Source organism: Capsicum annuum, unplaced genomic scaffold (genome assembly GCF_002878395.1).
Source record: "Capsicum annuum cultivar UCD-10X-F1 unplaced genomic scaffold, UCD10Xv1.1 ctg79209, whole genome shotgun sequence".
Lineage (NCBI taxonomy): Eukaryota > Viridiplantae > Streptophyta > Magnoliopsida > Solanales > Solanaceae > Capsicum > Capsicum annuum.
The window spans coordinates 103851-126533 of NW_025889770.1; the positions used below are offsets into that span (position 1 = coordinate 103851).

Sequence of the window (22683 nt, forward strand, 5' to 3'; positions counted from 1 at the left end):
TTTGGAAAAACATGGGATTCCTTTAGCTTTTAGAAAAGCAGTCTGGTCTTGTCCTTTTGGAAAAGTATGTGATATTTGGATTCTTATTATGAATAGTAAATTGCCCTTTCAAAAGTAATTCCGGTTCTTTGAACCTCTACTTTCAAAGGGGCATTTCCCTATTCTTAATAGGGGTCCAAATAGGCCATAGCTATCCCTTTAGGATCGAGCATATCACCATTATTATCACTACTTCCTGTTGAGGAAGCTTCTTCTAGAAGTTACAATACTTCTTCTTCATTGGCTTCTTGGCTTTCCATATCATGTAAAGCCTTCTTTAATTTTTCTTTGAGGGCCTTCTTATTGTGAGAGGCCGAGGATGAGGAAGTTGCTGATTTCTCCTTGTCTGGAGTTTTTGGTGCTGCTGGCTTGGGAGTCCAACCTTTGACTTTTATCTCTTTGGATAAGTATTTGATACGGTGTTTTTCCCCTTTAGCGAAGTTCCAAGAAATAATATAAGAAACTCGCTTTTTGATAAAGAACTTGCACATCTGAATATGCTCGGGGAGGGTTGCACACCCTTCTTTGGTACAGAAATCCGTGAACCGGTTAATGAATTATTGGGGAAGAATTTCTTTGATTCCTCCAAAGAAGATCCACCATTCATAAAACCATCTAGGGATAATGGCGTCTACCATTGCTGGATAATATTTGATAAACCAGGTGTGTCCTGGCCTGACATATAAGAAATTAAACCATGCCGACTTATAGTCGTACCAATTATAAGTTTGTGGCCTATGAGGCATAGATAGTGCAATTGGTGTGTGCAGGTGATCTGCAAACCAGTTGAAAGGAGTTAGTATCCTTTTAATAGTGAATCTTGAATAATCAATGTATTCTGGATTCCGTTCGTTCATAGAGTATTCGACTTCGATCGAATCAGTGTCGACAAGGATGGCCTCATAATACCTTCTTGTTTTAAGGGGATTTTCGGTATCCACAAAATTTTTGTCACTATAAACAGGCTTGATTAGCTGTTCTAATGGATATCCCTCATCTGCTTTGTCTAAAGCAATAATTGGCATCACCTCTGTGGTAATAAATTTGAATTCCTCTCTGACTGAGAGGGTTTGTTTTGGAGTAACCGCCGTGGGATCTACGGCCTGTGCAAAGGTCTCAAGAGCCTTCATAGTGTAGCTTTGCTTGGATTGGATGGATGTACTGGTTGATTGCCCTTTATCAAAAGGCTTATTCGTCTTCAAGTCTACCAATTTACTTGGCATAGGTGGAGGGAGCTTTGGCAATTCTGCCAATGCCGCGTATTTATTTTGGAACAGTGTCTGAAGTTCCATTTTTAATGTAGGCCTCTGAGGGACTGATGGTCTTAACGGGTTTGTTAGGGCAGATGGAGAATCGAATGGTCTAGCCATCCTTGTTTGTTCCTGGTTGCTTCCTGCTGGGATTTTTCCCAGTGTGGAGGGTCTCATTTTGGCCCTGTAAGAATTCTCTTGTTAGAAAATGGGGAAGGGAATTATTTTCTCCTTTAATAAATTCAATTTGAAAATCAAAGCTAGATAGGAGAGCTTGCCATCTAGCAAATATTTGTTTTGAAACAAGATTTTTAACATCTTTTTGCAAAATTTCTTTAGCAGATTTACAATCTACGCTAAGCGAAAATTCCTTATTAACAAGGTCATCTTGAAATTTTATGATACATAGCACTATAGAAAAAATTTCCTTTTTAACAGTGCTGTAGTTTTTCTGCGCAGAATTCCATATTCCGGATGTGAATCAGACTAACTGTTCAGGAGAGCTTTCATTGATTTTTTGTTTCAGTATACCCCCATACCCCATATCCGAAGCATCGGTTTCGACTACCATGAAGGCTTCTGGATTAGGAATACCTAGACACGGAAGGTTCTGGACCAAGCCTTTGATTTGAATGACTGCATTGGTTTGGTCAAGACTCTATGGAACTGGGATTTTCTTGAGTCTTTTGTAAAGAGGCTCACAGACCTGCCTAATATTAGGGATAAAGTCTGCAACATAATTAAGACTTCCTAGAAACCTCTGGAGTTGAGTTTTATCAGTAATTTCATTGGGAAATTTTGAGGAGAACTCGATGGCTCTACAAATAGGTTTATAGCTACCTTGGTAAAGATCATGTCCTAAGAATCTGACAGACGTTTGGAAGAGCTTCATCTTTTTGGCACTAACAACCAAACCATTAAGTTTAACAATCTTAAAGAAAGTATTCATATGTTTGAAATGAGAATCAATGTTCTCTGAGAAAATAAGCACATCATCAATATAAACAATCGACATATAAGTATAAGGATTGAAAATATTGTTCATAATATTTTGAAACTCTGATGGAGCGTTTTTGAGGCCGAAAGGCAAAACATTCCATTCATAATGTCCAAATGGGACATTGAAAGCTATTTTGTATTTATCCTTTTCAGCGATTTGAATTTGCCAGAATCCTGACTTCATATCAAATTTACTGTAAAGGTTGGCCTTGAAGGTTCTTTTGAGAAGATCTCTTTTGTTAGGGATTGGATGTCTGATCCATTTTAAGACCGCATTCAAAGGCTTGTAATTTATTACAAGTCTAGGGGTGCCGCGCTTTTTTTCTGCACTGTTATTAACATAAAAGGTAGAGCAACTCCAGGGGGAGTTAGAGCTTCTAATAATACCATTTTTTAGAAGATGGCCAATTTCGTTTTTGCAGATTTCCATTATCTCTTGGTTCATTTGGATGGGTCTGGCTTTAGTAGGAATGGTTTGTTCATCAAACCCTGGAATGTAAGGAAGTTCAACCAAATGTTTTTTCCTTTCCCAGAAAGCATTAGGGAATTTGGAACAAATTTCTTCTTCAAAACGTTTGTGGAGATTGGCTATTTTAGTAATCATCTCTGGGGTTTTTAAGGATTGTTCAATTTTCTTGATATGAACATCTTGTTTATGAAAATTGACATGGGAGGAAAGACGGTTGATTTTAAAAACTGTTTGCTCTTTAATACGGGATCCTTCTTCTTGCGAGAGGGGCCGTAATAGAGGAAAAAATAAGGTCTGGTTTAAAAGAGTTGTGCGAATTCCATCGTAGTCACTCCAGTAAGGGCGAATCTGGTTGACGAAGGGAATTCCTAAAATGATATCTTCTGTGATACGTCGGTGATGACAAAGTCATTAACAAGGCAAATGCCATTGTTACAGACATGAGCTTTAGGGAGTTTATAATGGATTTCCATTTTTTCTCCCGTTGCCGAATAAAGACGAGAGGTACTCTTTTGAAGGTACTTTGTAGGTATAAGACCTTTGATGATACAGTTACTGTCTGCTCCTGTTCAAAGAGCGCGACTCTGTTAAGAACAAAGTCTTTGTTTATGATGATTTTGATGGCTATATGTTTGCTATAAGCCTTTATAGCTGTAATAGCTTTGCCGAAAGTGGAAGGAGAATCTGAGCCAGGGAAGGAACTAGGTTCTGGTTCTCGTAGATGTTCATTTACGATGACGGGGAAAGTCTTAGGAGACTCTGGAGGAGAAACTTTCTCTGGGGGAGAAATACTTTTTAGGACCTGATCTGTAAGAACGTTAAGCTCTACTTGGTCAAGACGAATTTTCAAATTTTTGATCTCTCCTTTTAGGGTGGAGATTTCTCCTTTTAGATCAACGATAGAAGGTTCTGCAGGTTTGTCGAATCTTGACATAACCTATTTCATGCTAAAAGGCTGAATTGCGGGTTTGGGGGGCTTTTCTTCGTGAGAAAGCATTAATCGTTTGAGTTCTAGAAGTTACTTATTTCTAGCCTCATCATCCTGGATGTGTTCTATAATATCAAACAGGATCTCTTTGGTATTTCCTGAAATGACATTAACAGTCTTTCTAGTACAAGTGCAGAAGGTACCGTTACAGGCACATTCTTGGCCAGATTGGGATTGATCCATCTCGTAGGCGGCGTTGATAAATTCTTCATCGCTATAGTCGTCACTGGATGAGCTATAAGGGTCTGAGGACTCAGAAGATCCAGCCGAATCTTCCATAATAGAAAATAAATTGGCTCTAGTCTCTTCAGAGAGATCTAATTGGTTTATTTTCTTCTTCTTGTTAGACTTGCAATCTTTCGCCCTGTGGCCTGTTTTGCCACAAGTCCAACAGGTATCTTTAGCCTTAGAGGTTTTCCTTTTGGTAGACTTTCTACTAGGTTTATAAGATTCCCTTTTGAAGGGTTTCTTGCTAGAGGTAGTCTTTTTGTGAGGTCGTGAGGACTTCTTTCTATGCCTTTTGCTAGGACTGGTGAATCCATAGTCTTGGCAGAAAGTTCCTAGTCCATATTTGGAAGTACTATCTTTCTTAAGTTGTTTCTTAAGCTTAAGATCGGTGCAGAGATCTATCCCTATGGTAGTGATGAAACTGATTAAGTCACCATAAGTTAGGATATCATAAGGAATCTTCCCTTCGAATCTATCCTTAATTTTGGTTCTAACCTTTTCGGCGAAGAGAGGAGGGAGACCACTAATGAATCGTTCTTTCCAGAAGTCGTTGTTACAGTCAGGTCAGATCATGACCTTTACCAGGAAGGTATCTTTGTACCATCGAAAGTCTGCTAAGTCTTTGCAGGTGAGGTTATTGAGGATCTCTAGGCTCCTATCCTGGAATAATTTTGGTTCTCCTATGAAATGTCTTGCTATATGGTATAGGAGAGTAGCACAAGCATCTTCTTTTGCTACTTGCTCAAGAATTTCTTGGCCGTTTTTAGTCTTAACTACAGTTTCTACAGCTGTAGCTCCATAGATCAGATTTTTGACATTATCGGTGAAGTAGTTATCCCACCAATGTTTTATCATGCCCGTGAAACCTGATACGATCATAGTAGCAGCCTCTTTATCCGTGGCTCCTCTGATTTTGTAGGCGGTAATAGAAACACCCATTTCATGGAGTTTGTTGTAGATTTGGTGTTCAGCCAAACCGTCAATGTTCCATTCGGTGATTCCTCGACTATCATGGTTTGAGGTCGAAAGGTAGGGATTTTCTTCAAACTGAACGTCTCGAGGAGAAGGTTTTTTGTAATAGTTTTTCTTAGTAGAAAAACGGTCATTGGTAAGTTTAGAAAGAGAGTTTTTCTGGTTGCTGGACTCAGCTTTCTGGCTGCTGGAATCAGCCTTCTCAGAGATTTTAAACTTAGAAAGTTTGTCATTGATTTGTTCCAAGATTTTTCCTGAAACCTTGAAATCATCACTGAGATTAGGAAATTTCTCCTTTTGGAATTCAGGGATTTTGAAGATGGGGTTGGTTATAGGGTTAGGACTTGAAGTTCCTTTCTCAGGAGCAGGGGGACTAAAAGAAAGTATAGAATTTTTGGTATCTCCTATTTGTTGGGAGATAGTGTGAAGGACCTGATTAGTATAGTTGTTTTGCTCAACTATCCTATTGAGGTCTCTATTGATAGGGGCTGAAAGAGGCCTATCATGCTTCTTCTTGAAGGGAGAAGCATTAAGGACTTCATTGGAATGAGGGATTTTTATCCCTTCTAGCGGAGGAGTAACAGATTCAACTATCTTATTACTCTGGGTATACCATTTGTTAATGATAACATTGAGGGATTCATTTTGATTTTCTATTCTACCGGTGAATTCAAACCATCGGAAGAACTCGATATCACATCAGAGTCTTTTCATATCGGCTATCCATAGCCGACCAAACTCTTTTTGCTGTTCCTTAGAATAGGTACTGGTGTACCATTTCCTCTTTAGAGCGTCTTTGGAAAGGTACCATCGGGCTTCTAGAGCTCTAAGATCTGGTGTATACTCTTCATCAGATTTGATGACGAGTAGACTTGGGTCAGTCCTTACTTTCTGACGGGATATGGAAGGGGGAGGTTCCATATCTGAGGCTGTAGGACTACCTGGTTCGTAAAGATTTTCAGGGTCTAGGGACTCATGGCCCCTAGTGGATTGCTGATAATAAACTTTCGGGACAGGGCCAGAGAAATCGACTCCTCTTACTTTGCCCTTGTCATTGTTATTATCATTTTCGTCACTTTCTTCACGGGTTTTTGAGGTGGAACCTCTATGCGAGACAGACCGTCGAAATGAAGAGTTTCTAGGAGTGTCGAAGCCGAGGAATTTTAAATCAATCGAGCCATCAGGATGCTGAATAACTCGTTGTATTTGGGACTCTTCAGGATATGAACGAATGGGTTGAGTGATAGCATCAAAGTGCCATTCATTACTATGGATGACCTCTTCCCAGACTAAGGGTTTGGGGACAAAGACATTGGATCTATCTTTGTTGGCCTCCATAAGAGTGGTGACACCCCTAGGGCTAGTGAATCTAGCTTGGGGCGCTAAGGTTGTTCCCATCAGTCGATAATATACTCTGTATATTATCGCAATTTCTCTAGTATTATCCTTACTATTCATATTTTTTGTTTTAACATTAAGAGTTAAAACATCCATGATGTTAGGATCATTAATATCTACTGAGAAATTGGGGTAACAATTAAAGTATACCGGGCCGTCGGCTAGGTTACTTTGTATGACTCCTAAGAGTGAATCGTCGAAATTCAATAGACGAGCATCTCTTAGTATAGCATAAACAGGGATGTCTAAGCCCTGTCTAAAGAGTGGCTTAGTGGCCACTTGAACAAGACCAATATGCAGATAATGGAACTGACGTTTAAATCGGTTTATATCTAGGTCGTTTAAAAGTTGTAAAATTTCTAAAGAATTATTGATGACAACTGTAGATTCATAGGTCTTAATATTATGCTTTTTGAAAAAGCTAAATTTTTTGATTTGATAAATCGTGTTAAACGACTCTTCTGGAATACTCCAGTTTTGAAGATTATTTTCAATAGTAGCAATCGGAGTTGCTTTAGAGGACAAATTGATAGTATTTTTTGTATGAATGTTGGGATTCGTATTTTGAGAAGACTGTCTAGAGGCTGACTGGAAAAGCAAATAATTTTCATATAAGAAAGCATAAACTAGTAATCATCTAAGAACTTACTAATACTAAATTACAATAATACATCTATGGATTATGGGATTTAAACAAGTCTTAATGGCTTTATAACAGACTTATCTAAGTGTTATCTTAGTGACGGGACTACCAACTGGGTCGAACGCTTACCTTAGCTAAGACCACGCTTTCAGGCTGACCAACCTCTAACACCGGAGATTAATCGGTTCCTTCAAACAATTTAGAAAAGGTGAATACCCCATACTAGCAATAAATCCCATTATAAGACAAGATATATTATAATAATTTATTATAAGTATGATCTTAAATTATTAAAAGCTTAAATTTCTTATAGGAAAATAGCTTTTCCATGCTCTAGACAGATTATGTACTTAGCAGCTCATGCTAGGTACACAATCTGTCAACATGGCTTTGTACGCAAGCTTATTAGGTACCTCTTATTAGGTACCAGCTTTGAAGAAGCTTATACAGATTGTGTACATAAGCTTGTGTACAATCTGTACACAGATTATCTGGTATTGTGTATAATACATAATCTTGTGTACAACATGGCTCTGATACCATTGGCAATATTGTGTATAATACACAATTGTACACAAGATTAATATTGTGTACAATTGTACAATCAATTGTACAATACCAGTGATTAATAATCTTGTGTACACAATTGTTACAATCTTATTAGCTGGTACAATCCAATATTGTACACAAGATTATTATCTGTACACAATCTGGCTTGTGTACAATTGGTGATTATACACAATACCAGATAATTTGTCAGATTTGACAAGCTATGGCTTATGATGATAATCTGTGTACAAGATTATTAGGAGCCATGCTTTTCATAATCTGTGTACAAGCTTATGCTTTTCATAATCTGTCAATTGATGATACAAGCTTTTGTACAAGCTTCTCATAATTTGAAAGATGAACTTACAGGAAGATGTATAGCAATGAGTGTTTCTCCTATTAGATCAATGTAGAAATCCCAGAATATTGATTATAATCTCTTTAAAGTTAATTTCTTTTTCAAGCCAAAAGAAGAGAATGAAAAATATCAAAGTATCGTGTCTCAAAACTCAAGGTTCGGAACTCTTAAGAAAACCCTAAACAAGGCTTTAAATACTTCACCCTAATTATGGAACAAAATAATAAAATTAAAAAATTCCTCGGATTAGGTGATATCATTTGTGATAGCCTCTCAGGAGGCTAATGACTTATCACAAATATCGTCAGCTTCTTTTATGCTTTTGGTACTTGCTGCCTAACGCTAACAACAATTGGTGATGCCTTATCAGCTCCTTGATGACCTATCACAAATATTGTCAAGGCTAATCCTCAGATCTTATGTTCGGCCGTAGGCTGACGATAATTTTGATGAATCATCAGCTTCTTGATGTCCTCTCACTAAATGTCATCACAACTTTCAACTTAGGTCAATTCTCTGTCTACTGCTAACGTTGAAGCTGATAGCTTATCACAAGGCTGACAACTTATCAAAAATTTCATCAGCCACATTTTCCCTTTATTTACTTTAGATTTTAGCTCATTTGCTTCCATTCTTATTGGTTCTCTAGCATCTTAGCGTCTACTAAAAAATCAAACATAAAGCAATAAAAAATGACAAAAGTTGCTTAAGAATTCACATTGTTCTTAGTTAAAATCCTCAAATGTGTTAGCATTAGCTCACACATCAACACCCTCAACTTAAAACAATTGCTTGTCCTCAAGCAAATCAGCACAACTATGAGAATACAAAGCACATTTATAAGTCAATCATCCATATTATCTCAAAACACTTTCACCATCTCCTAAGTCAGACAATTTAAGTACAATGAAGAACACCAATGCAACACACAGTAATCAAGATATGGAATCAATTCAGCTATAACAATCATGCATAGTCCAGTATTACACTACCCAAATAAGTTAGTAACTAACAATGTAACCAGTGCGCCCTCACAGCAAAGAAATCCCTCTTATCTCATATCAAGAATTATATATGTAACTATAGGGACAATCAAAACACTTACTGTCAGAAATAAGTTCTTATCAGCATATGCCAAGTACCATAGGCTTGTCCTTATTTTTATTACCCAGATCTTCCGATAGGTCAGCTAGGATCACTATAGGACTTCTCATAGGCTTGTAATGTAGGCTAGGGACTGGTATGATACTCAATGGTATTTAAAGTTGTCACGCCCCAAATCCTATTAAGGCGGACTGGCACTCGTTGCCGGTAAGGCTCGGGAGAACCAACCTGTAGCAATACATTACCTATGAACATTATAAGTTCCTTTCATACTAAACATGCCCTCAAAAGATAAATAGGACTAGCAAGCCAAAAGATATTATATGACTAGGCCGTTGGAGCCACAATGTCTACGATACGATACATGGCTATACTATACTTTACGTAGTCTACAAAGCCTCTAAACAAGAAACATTATCTTATAAGGGTCGGGACAGGCCCCGCCTCATGATAAGATACTATACAATACAAAAAAAATATGATAGGACTCAAAGCCCCGAAGCAACCTGGAGCTCAGTGACTGTAGTTGATATCCTGTACTCTTACTGGGGAGGTTTATTAGCTTCTTTACCTGCAGCATGGAATGCAGGTCCCCCAAGAGGGACGTCAGTACGAAATAATGTACTGAATATGTAAGGCGACATATACTATATATGAGATAAAAACTCAAATGAAACCATGTACTGCTGTAGGGTAAAAGGACCACCTTTATGAATATTGTGGAGTCATGTATCTTATAACAATTATGCTACTTTACTCTTATTACTTGTATAATCTGTGCACAGCATGTAATACAAATGACCAGCTGATCAGTGGTAAATCTATATCAGGATCGACCCATGCTAGGCTTTCCTTTCACCCCTGGGATACCCCCTGTAATACTGGGATTGACCCATGCTAGGTGATTCTTTCACCCCTGGGATACCACCCAACAGAAGCAACTGTATACATATATCTTCTTATTACTTTTGAGATGAATCTTTGGTGGTCGTAACATTTGAGCTCTAAGACTATAAGCTTGACAAATGACAAGTATGTGACCATGTAACATCATATCACAATGAAAAGAGTGGGTTATACAATCAGTGAAACATGTAGGACATAAACAACGTATGACCTTTATTTAGCTAAAAAGAAGACTCATATGTCATGGTATCCAATGTATGTGTGCAGCAGTGACAATGCTCGAATCTGGACACACAAGTACATGTTAAAGAGTGGAGTGGTTATGTCGAAGTTTGTAAATATCTCTATGTGCCAATGAAGACTTTGGATTCCATGCCAAATAATAAGAGATCGAATAGCCTTACATACCTCGACATATCAACTTGTTTTTACCTCGAAATGACTTCTTTTCTTCCAACTATTTATCTACAAGATCATGTGTTAAAGCTAGTATTAGCAGCTAATCAATGCATCTGGACAGCCCAATCTCACAAGACACAACACTTTGGCAACAAACGTATAACCATCAACTCAATGGTGTTATTCCGACTTTCTCAATTCTAACTGTATTCAACCAGCATAGATTATCATATACATGATGTATACAGCCTATATTAGCTCTATAACATGCTGGCAACAGTCCATAACTACAACACATAACCATTTTACAAAACGCTCAACTAAGAAACACAACATCTCGTCGTCTCCCTACATTTCGTCGTTAACAATTCATACTTGTCCCAACTTTGAACTAGATGCTCCCAACATATATATACATCAAATAAACCTTAACATAGTCACAAAATAGCTCCAAACATAGGGGGAAACGTGAAACAACAGCCCCCTCAACAAAACAGTCCAATACCATTTTGGAAGCACATAAGATCATATAAGGATACTTGTTTCCAAAGAACTAGCAAAACAGTCCAGCAACCTTGGCAACCATATACACACTATAACATGTTAATAACCTAAACTTTACATCATATTAAAGTCAAAAATCAGGGTAAGAATCGTTCCAAAGCCAAGAAAACCAAACAACAACTTTCAGGACACAAGCTGTCCAGAAATTCCTGCACAGTGAACCAGCCAACTTATCTTGTTTTCCATGGAAAATTCATATCAAGTATATAGTTATTTTTACATACCTTAACTTCCAAGGTGTAGGTCTAATTCAAGAACTCAAAAAGTAGCCTTTGGTTGCCTTCCAAGGTGAAGAAATACCAAGAGAAACTTAGAGAGAAATTCTGGAATTTTTTGGTCTTTTCTTTGGTTAACCTAGAGCTCGGTTTTGGTCCCTTTTTAAGGAGACCTTAGACCGACTTTCTCCTAATATTTGTAGCTGCTTAACTCAAGTTGGTCAATGACTAATTTTCCCCTTTCACTTGGGCCTTTTGGATCTCTAAATCAATGGGCTTTAGTGGCCCATTTCCTTACTCTTTCTTGCACTTTGTTTGGGCTCAATTTTGTTAGTAGTGAATGAATGTAGTTGGGCCTATTATATAAAAATCTTGGGCTGAAAATCTTGGCCCATTATAATGTTAAACCATTGTCTTTAGTAGCCTCCCTAACTTGGGCTTCGTTTGTCACAAGACTTGGAAAGTTTCGGCGTTAAGCCTTGTCTTCGTTCCCCTTTCTTTTTACTAACGTCTAGACTTCAAGTGAGTTCACTTATGAATGAATTCTTCTCCCTCATGTATACATAATTTTTAAGCTAAGCACACAGGTGACTCACCTGCTAGCTTCATAAGTTCCATAAGCACGTCAATGATTTTCTCCGTTTAAGGCCACAGTCTCTAAATAGACTTCCATATAGTGCCCCAATCTAACACTTGAACACTTGAAAAATTTTGGTAGTAATTAAATCAAGTCGTATGTCATTTTCTGTGAACATTACTAGTACATGTAAAATGTGGGGTGTTACAAAAGTAACTAAACCTCCCTGACACTACACTAGTTTTTTGGGGTTTCACTCATTAGCCTTTTTCGCTCGTCTCTTTTCTTGATCACAATTATTTAGGATGGGTGCAGTCTTTTCTCAATTACTTTTATTTCACAACTTTTCCTTTTCTTGTTCTTTTCTACCACACTCTACTTTTTATTCTTTTATTTTACTCTACCTTGCTTCCTACTCATTTACATCACGCGTTCCTATGATAGCAACCCTCTACTTAGGTCATTTGCCTAAGTCAAGGTGCACAGTGTCCATGGTGGACCAGGGCCAAAATAGGTTTATTATGATATAAACTGGAAAAGTGATAGGTGTCATAAAAAAATAGGCTAATCAGGCTCAAAGCAGGGAACAAGGAATATTCTTCATATAGGGAAGGTTATTTAGGCTATAAGTGAGCTAATATAAAAAAAAGCCTATGATCCTTTGCTAACCGCTATCCTTCAACAAAGGTAAGACTAACCGGACAAGTTTTAGATTTCAACATACAACAGAAACTGAGTAAGATCTCACACACACTTAGCACACAAGTATATCACAAGCTACTACTCATTCATTCATGCAGCTGTTTAGCAATGATTACTGCATCACTAAAACTAATGCGATGAAAAGATGCACAGTGGTCACAACCAGATTGAATTCACACAGTTAAATACTTAGTCCATCAGAGAGGTACTCAAAAATCACAAAAATATGTTAAATACCTAAGGTACTTATATTTCTCATAGACAACTACAATATTTTACAACAAATCACAATAACCCTAAATATTTCGTCTCTACTAGAAACAAGACTCCAGGGAAAAGAGGCACACAACAAAAACACCAAGAGGACTTCAACACCCATAAGTAGTCCTACCCTGAACTTATAATCATACATTTTCCCCAATGTGTCAAACCAAAACAATTGAGTCAAAAATTATCTATGGCACCATGGGTGCAAAGATCTGATGTCAATTACATAATACAAATACAAACAACAAAATACCTTGGGTTTCCTCCCTAGAAGAGCCTAATTTAGTGTCGTGGTACGACTATGCTATCTTGACTACTCGAAATTCATCAAGATACCTTAAAAGTGCTTCACAATTTATCCCTCAACTTAGGTGATTTCAATTTCACCCCTAACTTAGAGTCCATCTTCTTGCCTTGATCATAGGGGTTGGTACAAAAATCAAGAAGCCGAGTAATGGATTGAGCATGGTAAACCAGTCGACCTTAAAGTGAGGTGTGTTTTTATGTTACTTATCACGTGTAAAATAAAGAATGTAGGATTCTTGTTCCTCATCTTCACACTCTTCCTCTATTTTAGATGATTCTACATATAAGATATCATCTAAACATAATGTGGAAAAATTCTTCGAGTGAGGCCCGACTAATTCTACTTCAAAATTTACACTATCTACTACACACTTACTTTTATACACCTTTTTAATGCCAGTCTCAAGATCAAGATGACAATCGAGTGGTTGTGATTCTTGAGTTGGCTTATGTCTTTGTTTAGCCACTGTAATCATAGTGGAGTGGTAACTCTTTTAGCTTTTCCCACAACTGTTCTTGATTCTCTAAGATTTGTTTCATCAATTTGTTCGCTTGAATTGTGATAGCACACATATCTTCAGTATGATCGCATTGATCATAAACCAAACACCAAGTTACAGTAAGTAGGACAATATCCACATTATATTGATAAGGTCACATCCATGCACTTTCAGGTAAATCTGGATAGCAAGCCTCAAAATATGAACCCCCATAATAATAACAAGAATCATCACAAGAATCATCATCACTCAAAAAAACATCTATCCAGGCTGACTTCTTATGAAAAGTGTGAGAAAAATAAAATAAAAGAAAATAAAATAGATAAATAAATAAAAATAAACTAAACAACTATTTATAAGTTTGAATTCAAGCAAGAAACTAAAATTCCAAACCAACTCAATACGCCCAATTACTCCCCGACAATGGCGCCAATTTTTAAAACTCTCAACTTACACGTCAATTAAGTGTAAGGCGGTTGTCGTTAATATTTTTACCTAACTTTAGAATCTGGGTCGAATCCACAGAGAACAATATGATTGGTGATTAAACTAGTTTGAAACTGTAGCTGCAAGTTAAATTTAAACAAATAATACAAAAAGATAAAATGGGGGTTATTGAGATTAGATAATAATTGTTGGCCACTTTAGTTTTAGTGTTTGTAATCAAGATTTTATGGAAAACTAGAATTATGTTTACTATGGGTTATGGTACTTTACAAATGCTAATAGTGATTCAAGATTCTCACAGTAAATAGGACAATAGATTATCTTTATCGAAGTTATGACTAAATGTCTCTCGACCTACTTAAGCATTTAATTACCTAATCCTCTCGGTCTTAGGGAATTTATATTCATTGACCAGACTTTACCTCAGGTTAATCAACCTTGTTATAACATCAATTATTAAATGGAAGTTTTTAGTACTACCAAGTCCCTGTTAATAATTCACTTCCCACTATATTTAATTTCTTTCACAATCAAATCAAAGCATGTGTTATCTATCATTTGCAACCAATAGACAATAATTAAAACCTCAAAATTATCGAGGAGTCATAGCACCTTTTGAATCTTGAACACTCATCACCTTATCAAGATTTAACCCTAAATCCCATAATTCAAGTTAAAGAAATTTAGCCACTCATAATGTAATAATCGATACAACAAGTTGAATTCATAATTTGTAAGATAAACTTACAACAAGATGAATAGGAATGAGTGTTTCTCAGATTAGATCAAAGTATAAATCCCATAATATTTATTATAAGCTTTTTAAAGTTAATTTCTTTTTCAAGCCAAAAGAAGAGGGAGAAAAATATCAAAGTATCGTGTCTCAAAACTCAAGGTTTTGAACTCTTAAGAAAATCCTAAACAAGGCTTTAAATAGTTCATCCTAATTATGGAAACAAAATAATAAAATTCAGAAATTCCTCAGATTAGGTGACACCATTTATGATATCCTATCAGGAAGCTGATGAATTATCATAAATGTCATCATTTTCCTTTATGCTTTTGGTACTTACTGCCTAACGCTGATGACAAATGGTGACACCCTATCTGCTCCTTAACGAACTATCACAAATGTCATCAAGGATTTTTCTCAGCTCTCATGTTTTGCCTTAGGCTAATGGCAATCTTAACGACTTATCAGCTCCTTGATGTCCTATCATAAAATGTCGTAACAACTTTCAACTTAGGCTAATTCTCTATCTACTACTGACGATAAAGCTGATAGCTTATCACAAGGCCGACGACTTATCACAACTATCGCCAGCCATACTTTGCATTTATTTACTTTAGATTTTAGCTTATTTGCTTCCATTCTTGTTGGTTCTCTATAATCTTAGCTTCTACTACAAAATCAAACATAAAGAAATAAAAAAATGATAAAAGTTCCTTAAGATTTTGCAATTATTCTTAGTTAAAAGCCTCAACTGTGTTAGTATTAGCTCACATATCAAGTTTTGGTAATCGATCTAGTACCCTATCTAGAAGAGAAAGGGTTGGATTTAGAAATTAAGGTTGTGCGCTTGGAGGTCAGTCAAACCCTAGTATATAGGGGAGCTTTACTAGTGAAGGATCCGAGGTGAACAACCGAAGAAAATGATAGATTTACTATTATGATAGAAAAGTACTTCTAATAGCCTCAGGAAATTTAGCACCTTCAAGAGCACCCTCATCTACATTATCAGATGGTGTTTAAACCTGAATGAGTTGAAGTCCTAAATGGAGATAAATGTAGAGAGTTGGTCCCCATCAAAAGGTTACCCATTTTAAGGAACTGAATTCAGAGCTAGTAATACCCGAAGGTTTTCTTGAATAGAAATGTTCTATGGACACATGGGGATATAAGATGGTATCTGCTATAGAGGTTGTTGCTAAAATGGTTGCCATTGGTTTTGGTATCTCAAAGGATACATTTACTTCCCTAATGCAGCAGGGACCATATCTTCTTACTCCAACGGGAAGTGACCTGAGGTGTTAAGGAAAAAAGGACATGGTATTTGTAGGATACCAATATGACCTGAACTTTCTTACAATTTATAGGAGAAGACAATCTCCTAGACTAAGTATTTGTCTTAGAAATGGGCTAAAAATGGAAGTGGAGGTTTTTGTAGTATGCTTCCTTATTCATGCAAGAAAGTAGATAAAATGATTGATAGCTGGAGAATGCATGGCTGGCATGCATGAAGTTGTTGTAACTAGTAGGACTACTGATGCAATTAAATGAGCTCTAGAGCAAAACTATAGTCTGTGGAGAATATCCTCAAAACTGTTTGCACACATAGCATCAGATGCAGTTCAAAAACCTTTAGGGCATTTTTAAAAGAGTCCTCACACAAGAAAGTATCCTCCCATTTAAGCCAATGAATATGTTGAACAAGAGGTTTTTCTCATAAATCTTACAGGTAATAAAGGAGCTTAATAAATCTTTATGTAAATTAGTAATTGGATACCTATAACTCTTAAGACTATAGCTATCAGTGATGAAGCAAATTGAAACTGAATTCTTTTGTTAATTCCTAGACAGTAAACAGTTCCAAGAGCCTCTGTAAAGGAGCAAAGTATAATGGTATCATCAACTTTCTATTTCTACTTTGTTCAACACTAAGGCGATTGGATATAAATCCCAAATTACTACAACATGTGCTTGAATTGGTCTATCACTTGCTGGTTTAATGTTGTCTATGTTGTCTATTTTAACAATACTATTTTCCTTAAAACTTTTAGGGTTTAGAGGAAAATGATAATTGGTTTGAGTTCCTAGAGAGAAGGACTATATCATTAGGATCAAAGTTGATAAACTACAACTTTTGGGTTTTGCAAATGTATGAAATTGCCATCAGAGTGCCAAGGTAGAATTTGTAGAAATTGGAAGTTCATTAAAATAGGTACAGTCAAAGGGAATAGTAGGGTGATGATTTTCTTTCCTGAGATCAAAAACAATCTTGGCTAGCGTGATTTGGCAAAAAATATTACAAATTTTCTATCAAAAGGAAAAAATCACATGAAGGAAACAAAATTGAATAATAGGGAAGAGAGTGCTTAGGTAGCCAAAATTGAAGGATGGCCTAATATAGTAAGTTTGATCCTGCACTTTTTCTTAGTTAATTCTTTTACTGAAAACAAAACTCAATATAGTACATATCTACTATTCAGGTTTTTCAAACTCACTACTTGGCTGGAGAACCACAATCGTTGTGTAGTTTAAGTACCAAAGAGATAAATTCATCTCACAACTTAAAAAATTTAGTAAATTTAGTGTAAAGAAATCATCTAAGCAACCATGATTGAAAAGAGAGGAGACAAACAATTGAAGTTGTTACAATCTAAAAAATAAATTCAAGTCAAGAAAATACCTGTTGCATTCCAGCCATGAGAGCAACCCTTTTTTCTTGAAATATTTTTTCTACTTCTCCTTTCATGTGTTCATGTTTCTCTTCCAATTTCTTTTGGAAATCCTGATCCATATATCTTTTCACGTTAGTAGACATTTGTTCATATTCTTCTAACAACTTTCTTTCCATGTCAATTTGTATATCTTGATGCATACTTTCTACTGCCGAAGACTCGATGACCTCTATTTTTGTCTGCTGCGTCTGACTCTTTTCTGAAGGCTTCTTCCCATATACATTTGTTCGAACATATCCTGATCTCTCACCAAAAACCAAAGATAAAATCTCATCTCTAGTCATGGGATTCTTGATCTCTTCTGACTATTGTTCAATGACAAGTTGCTGAAGTTGTCCCTATAATAATACATAACTATTTACATAGATACATAACATACTGTGCATAACTTATAGTACATCATAAAAGCAATAAGGCAGTAATTTTTTAAAAGTACATGGATCTGTTGGGATTATAGATCCAACCATACACGTTCTCTATTAACATTCTTACGTGTGTGTTGAATCTCCCAAATTTTATCTGGTGTCTCCTTTTCTTCTGTAAGAGGATTTATCTATAATATCAAAAGGAAAAATATAAGCAGAGAATTATATAAATACCAAAGAAGTATATGTAATAATAAGAGAACAAATATAATCTATATTAACCGTAGTTTACTCTACTTCTGCAAAAGATCTTGTACACATGAATTTTTGGTTATTTTTTTTCTCTATTTCTTTTATTTCTCTTACTGGCGACCTGTACTTAAGTTGGTAGTTTAGGAAATCTCTAATCAATCATTAAATAGTTGTGTAAAATTATAATTATTTATTATGTTACCTTGAATTTATCACTGCAAAAATATTCCACTATGTACTTCCAATCATCGAACTCAACATCCTCAGGTTGATGAGTGTAGCACCCCACATTTTGGACTAGAATGGAAATCCATCATTCATAAGCCTAGATGTTCCAAAAGCCTTAAATCCTATGTAAATTTAGTGTGTTAATAAATTATATAGTGTGGTAATCTATTTGAGCATTAATTAAGATCATAGAGATCCTCTAACTCAAGGACAAGTTGAAAGCTTTCCTATCATTCAAGTTTTAGTGAGCGTCAAAAAATGGTCAACTTCAATCGATCATAACTCCTTATATATATCTAATTAGAGGGCCTACTTTATATCAAATGTAATATCTATGACTTATATTTACAGAGATACCAACTTTTCCCAAATCCGATATCGGAGCAAAGAGTTATGCCTATTTTACTCTAGCATATCAGGATGGGAAATTGAGTGACGACGTTCGTGATAAGTTGTCATAAGTGTGATGACTTATCACCAATGTTGTCAGCCCTGGTAGATTTCCACCTATAGTTACGATATTTTGTGATAAGTCATCACTCTCGTGATGGTTTATCACCAATATCGTCAACTTTAACCAAAAAATCAAGATTTCACCTTTTTGTGATGACATTTCGTGATGACTTATCACCAGCTTGATGACTTGTCACGAATGTCGTCAACTATTTTTTTCAGCAATTAAGGGACATTTTTAAGAGTATTTTAGTCTTTTACCATCTTTTGGAGAACTATATAAATATAAGAAACCCCATCCAAACCCTAATTTCATTATTTTCTCTTCCAATACTCTTAAGAAAATATCTAGGGTTTCAATTCAAGAACATTAATCTTCCAAAAATCATCCATAAATCTTGAAGATTTCTTCAAGAATCAAGTTCCTCATAGTGTGGGCTTTGAGAATCATTTATTACAAGTGCGAATAAAGTCTCAAGCATTAAAATTCATCCAATTACAAATATTAAGGTATGCAAGTGATGATTCTTAGGTTCTTTTCACCCAAGAAGCTCAAGAATCCTTTTTAAAAATTCAAAGATAATATTTTTATCAGTTTTTATGATTTATGTGGTTTGAAATTGAAGTTCTTAATGTGGTTGAAATTAAATTCATGATTTGGTGATAAAGAATAAAGCTTTGACCCTAGTATGTGTTGATCATGTGGTGTTCATAATAAAGCCTCTTCAAGAAGCATGTTGAATTATGTAATCATGTTAATTGGTGTAATGAATTTTTGTAAGGCCAAGATGATTGAAGTGTGATGTTGTTATATGTTGACTGACGTTGGAAATAATCATATTTTTTCATATGTTGAACTATGATCATATCATGTTAAAATACTTGTATGATGAATTGGTTGATGGAGTCATGATATTTATAAGTAGCAACTGTTGAATAACTAAAGCATGCTCCCCACATATTTGATAAAATGCTTGTATGAAGAAAATTGGGTCATTATGAAAATGTTAACTAGAAATCCCTGAGTTTGGTATAAGCTAATCAAGCCAAATATTTGTTAAAATGCTTTATTTAATGGATGGTAACATGTTAGCATGAAATCCTTAATTATGTACCTTGAATGCATGTTATGTGTTTATTGAAAGATCTTGTGGAATGAGTTATGGAGTGTTGGCTTGCATTTCCTATAAAAATAAATGTTAGTATTTCCAAGTGCTTAAAGTGATGTTTTATTAAGTATATGGTGAATCTTTTACTTTGATGTGGATGTTGGTCATGAATTCAAAGAGTCGATTCCTGTCAGTTTCCTTCCATTGAGTCCTGGGGGTTCTTGTAACCGAAAAATATAGCTATGTGCCTAGAGCCAAGTTAATCTCAAGATAATTTCTGTCTTACTATGATCAATAGAACTTAGTCAATACTGAATAGTAAGAAAACTCAATAAATCTCAGTATTCAGTTTAATCAAGTTCAGTACTCAGTTTTCCGTTAAGATTCTAGTAAAGCCCCTATAAGTTATAGAACTCAATTGTATTTAGACAGAAAGTAGAATTCAGACATATTTCATTAGATAATAGAACCAAGTGAACTCTGTCACCTTAGTTAAGTAAGAATCTCAGTAACAGATTCAGTTCAGTTGAAGTACAAGTTCTAAGAATCAGTTCAGAGACTTTCAGTTGGAAGTAGGAGCTAGCACCGAGTAAGGGTAGGGATGGCGGCTCCTCACTAGAGAGGTAGATTCATTAGGATAAATCCCTGAACTACAGAACTATGAAGCCAGCATAAGATGTAGGATTTACCCGTCAGAAAAAGGCTTGTCATCCATCAGAGAGGCTTGCCTATTATACTGCCTTAGGCTAGACTTTCTAAGAGGGTTACCTGTTAGATAGGCTCGAATAGAGAGGTCTTTACCCGTGGCATGGTATTGACACCCTTCCAGCTGGGGTTACAGGTTGGAATCCACTAGTTCAGGCTTAGGGTATGTCGGTTAATTGAGAACTCCCACAGTTGCAGTTTTAGTATCGGTCTTTAGAGTAGAACTCAAAAATTAGGATTGTCAGATACAGTTATCTATCTCAGTAAGGAACTAAAATAGTTCCAGTGATTCATAGAACACCCGCTAGATAGGCCTAGTCTTACATAAAGTTATTGAGCATTAGTACTTACAAAGATCGCCTGTTAGATAGGCTTGACCTTAGTCTCAGATTCAGTTGATTATTCTCATTATCAGAAGATCAAGAGATTAGCCGTTAGATAGGCTTGATCTCAAATTTAGATTTAATTGTTCCTTATCATTATAGAATACTTAGAGATCATCTGCTAGATAGGTTCGATCTCAGATTCAACCAGTCGATACTAGAAGACTTAGACTCAGTTGTTGATATAAGTTGACTCAGTTATACAGTATTCTAGAGTTAGTGAACTCAGATATCAGTTTTAGTAGCTCCAGATGCTCAGAATCTCAGTGTATTCAGAAAGTTTAGCTTGACAGTATGACCAGTATCAATTATCAAATTTAGTCCAAGTATGCTCAGAGTTAGTATGCGCAGTATGTTCAGTAATTACAGATTCTCTATGTGTGCTAATCCTGCTCTGGCATAACATTCAGTTAAGTAATTGTTCATGCATAAGACCTTGCATTTACCCCTACCTTATTTGCATACATAGTATATTCCAACGTACTGATGTATTTGAGCTATCGTGTTTTTATTTCATTTGACACCATAGGTTCAGAGGCACGAGATCCAGAGTACCCTTAGCAGTCCAGATTTATTTAGCAGTAGTAAAAGTATTAGAGAGTCCTCACCTTTTGAGGATGATTATTATTCCAGTATAGTTTTATATCTAGGTTATTTTATTAGACTGAGTTATTTAGGGACATGTCCCATCAACTTCACAGTTCAGAAAGTTAGAGGTTTTTCAGACAGTTGTATAAGTAATAAGTTTGTAGAATTATTTATTTTAGATATTTTGAACCTTATGGCAAGTTTCTGCCAGTTTTCCGCATGCATATTATTATATTATATAGTGAAAAGGTACAGATATCAGAAGTGGGTTAGCTTGCAGTCCTTCAAGATCATGAGTACCATGTGGCATTCCGATTACAAAATATCAGGGCGTTACAAACTTGGTATCAGAGCTTAAGGTTCAATAGAGTCCTAGGAAGTCTGAAAAGCCGCATCTTATAGAGTCTTGTGCATGGGTATGTTGCACGCCACATTTATGTACAAGAGCCTATAAGATGTTTTTTTGGAATAGTTTCCCTTCTTTCAATATTCATGTCGTACTAGTGAGTAAAATCTTAAGTTGAACTCTCAGTCTAATCCTTGTTCCTCTTCCATTTATAGAACATGCCTTCTAAGAGGAGAATCGAGAACTGGCCAGCCCCTCAGCCTGTTGATCCCCAGAATGAAAGTGTGTCACACGCCGTATTTCGAGGGCTTTTTAGGATCTAGCCCATGCGGTGGCAACTACAGTATAGATGAATAATCAGGCTGCTACTCCTCGATAGTAGGGTGATAATGTAATAGCAGCTAGACTCCGTGACTTTATCAGAATGAGCTATTCTGAGTTCTTTGGGTCTAAGGTAGGTGAGGACCTACAGTTATTTCTACAAGAGGTGAAGAAAATCACTCAAGTTATGTGTGTGTATGAAGAAGAGAGCATAGAACTAGCCTCATATAGGCTGGATGATATTGCTTATGATTGGGTTGTAGCATGGAGGAAGGGTAGAGGAGAGGATGATGCTCCCATGCCTTGGCAGATATTTCAGGATTCCTTCTTAGATAAGTTTTTCCCATTAGAGATGAGAGAAGCTAAGATAGAAGAATTTATGAACCTAAGATAGGACTCCATGACAGTAAAGGAGTATTTTATTAAGTGTAATCAGTTAGCCAAGTATGCCCCTAAATTGATAGCCGACCCTAGAGCAAGTATGTGTAAGTTTGTAACTGGTGCACTTGGGATGATGTTGAAAGAGTGTAGAACTGCTATGCTTGATAGAGAAATCGATCTCGCTAGGTTGATCATGTATGCACAACATAT

The 22683-nt window shown here is 36.1% G+C and overlaps 1 pseudogene; it reads left to right on the plus strand.

Annotated features, from left to right (window-relative positions):
* The first annotated feature begins 14131 nt into the window (after positions 1-14131).
* LOC124895020 lies at positions 14132-16356 on the plus strand (annotated as a pseudogene).
* Positions 16357-22683: the final 6327 nt, after the last annotated feature.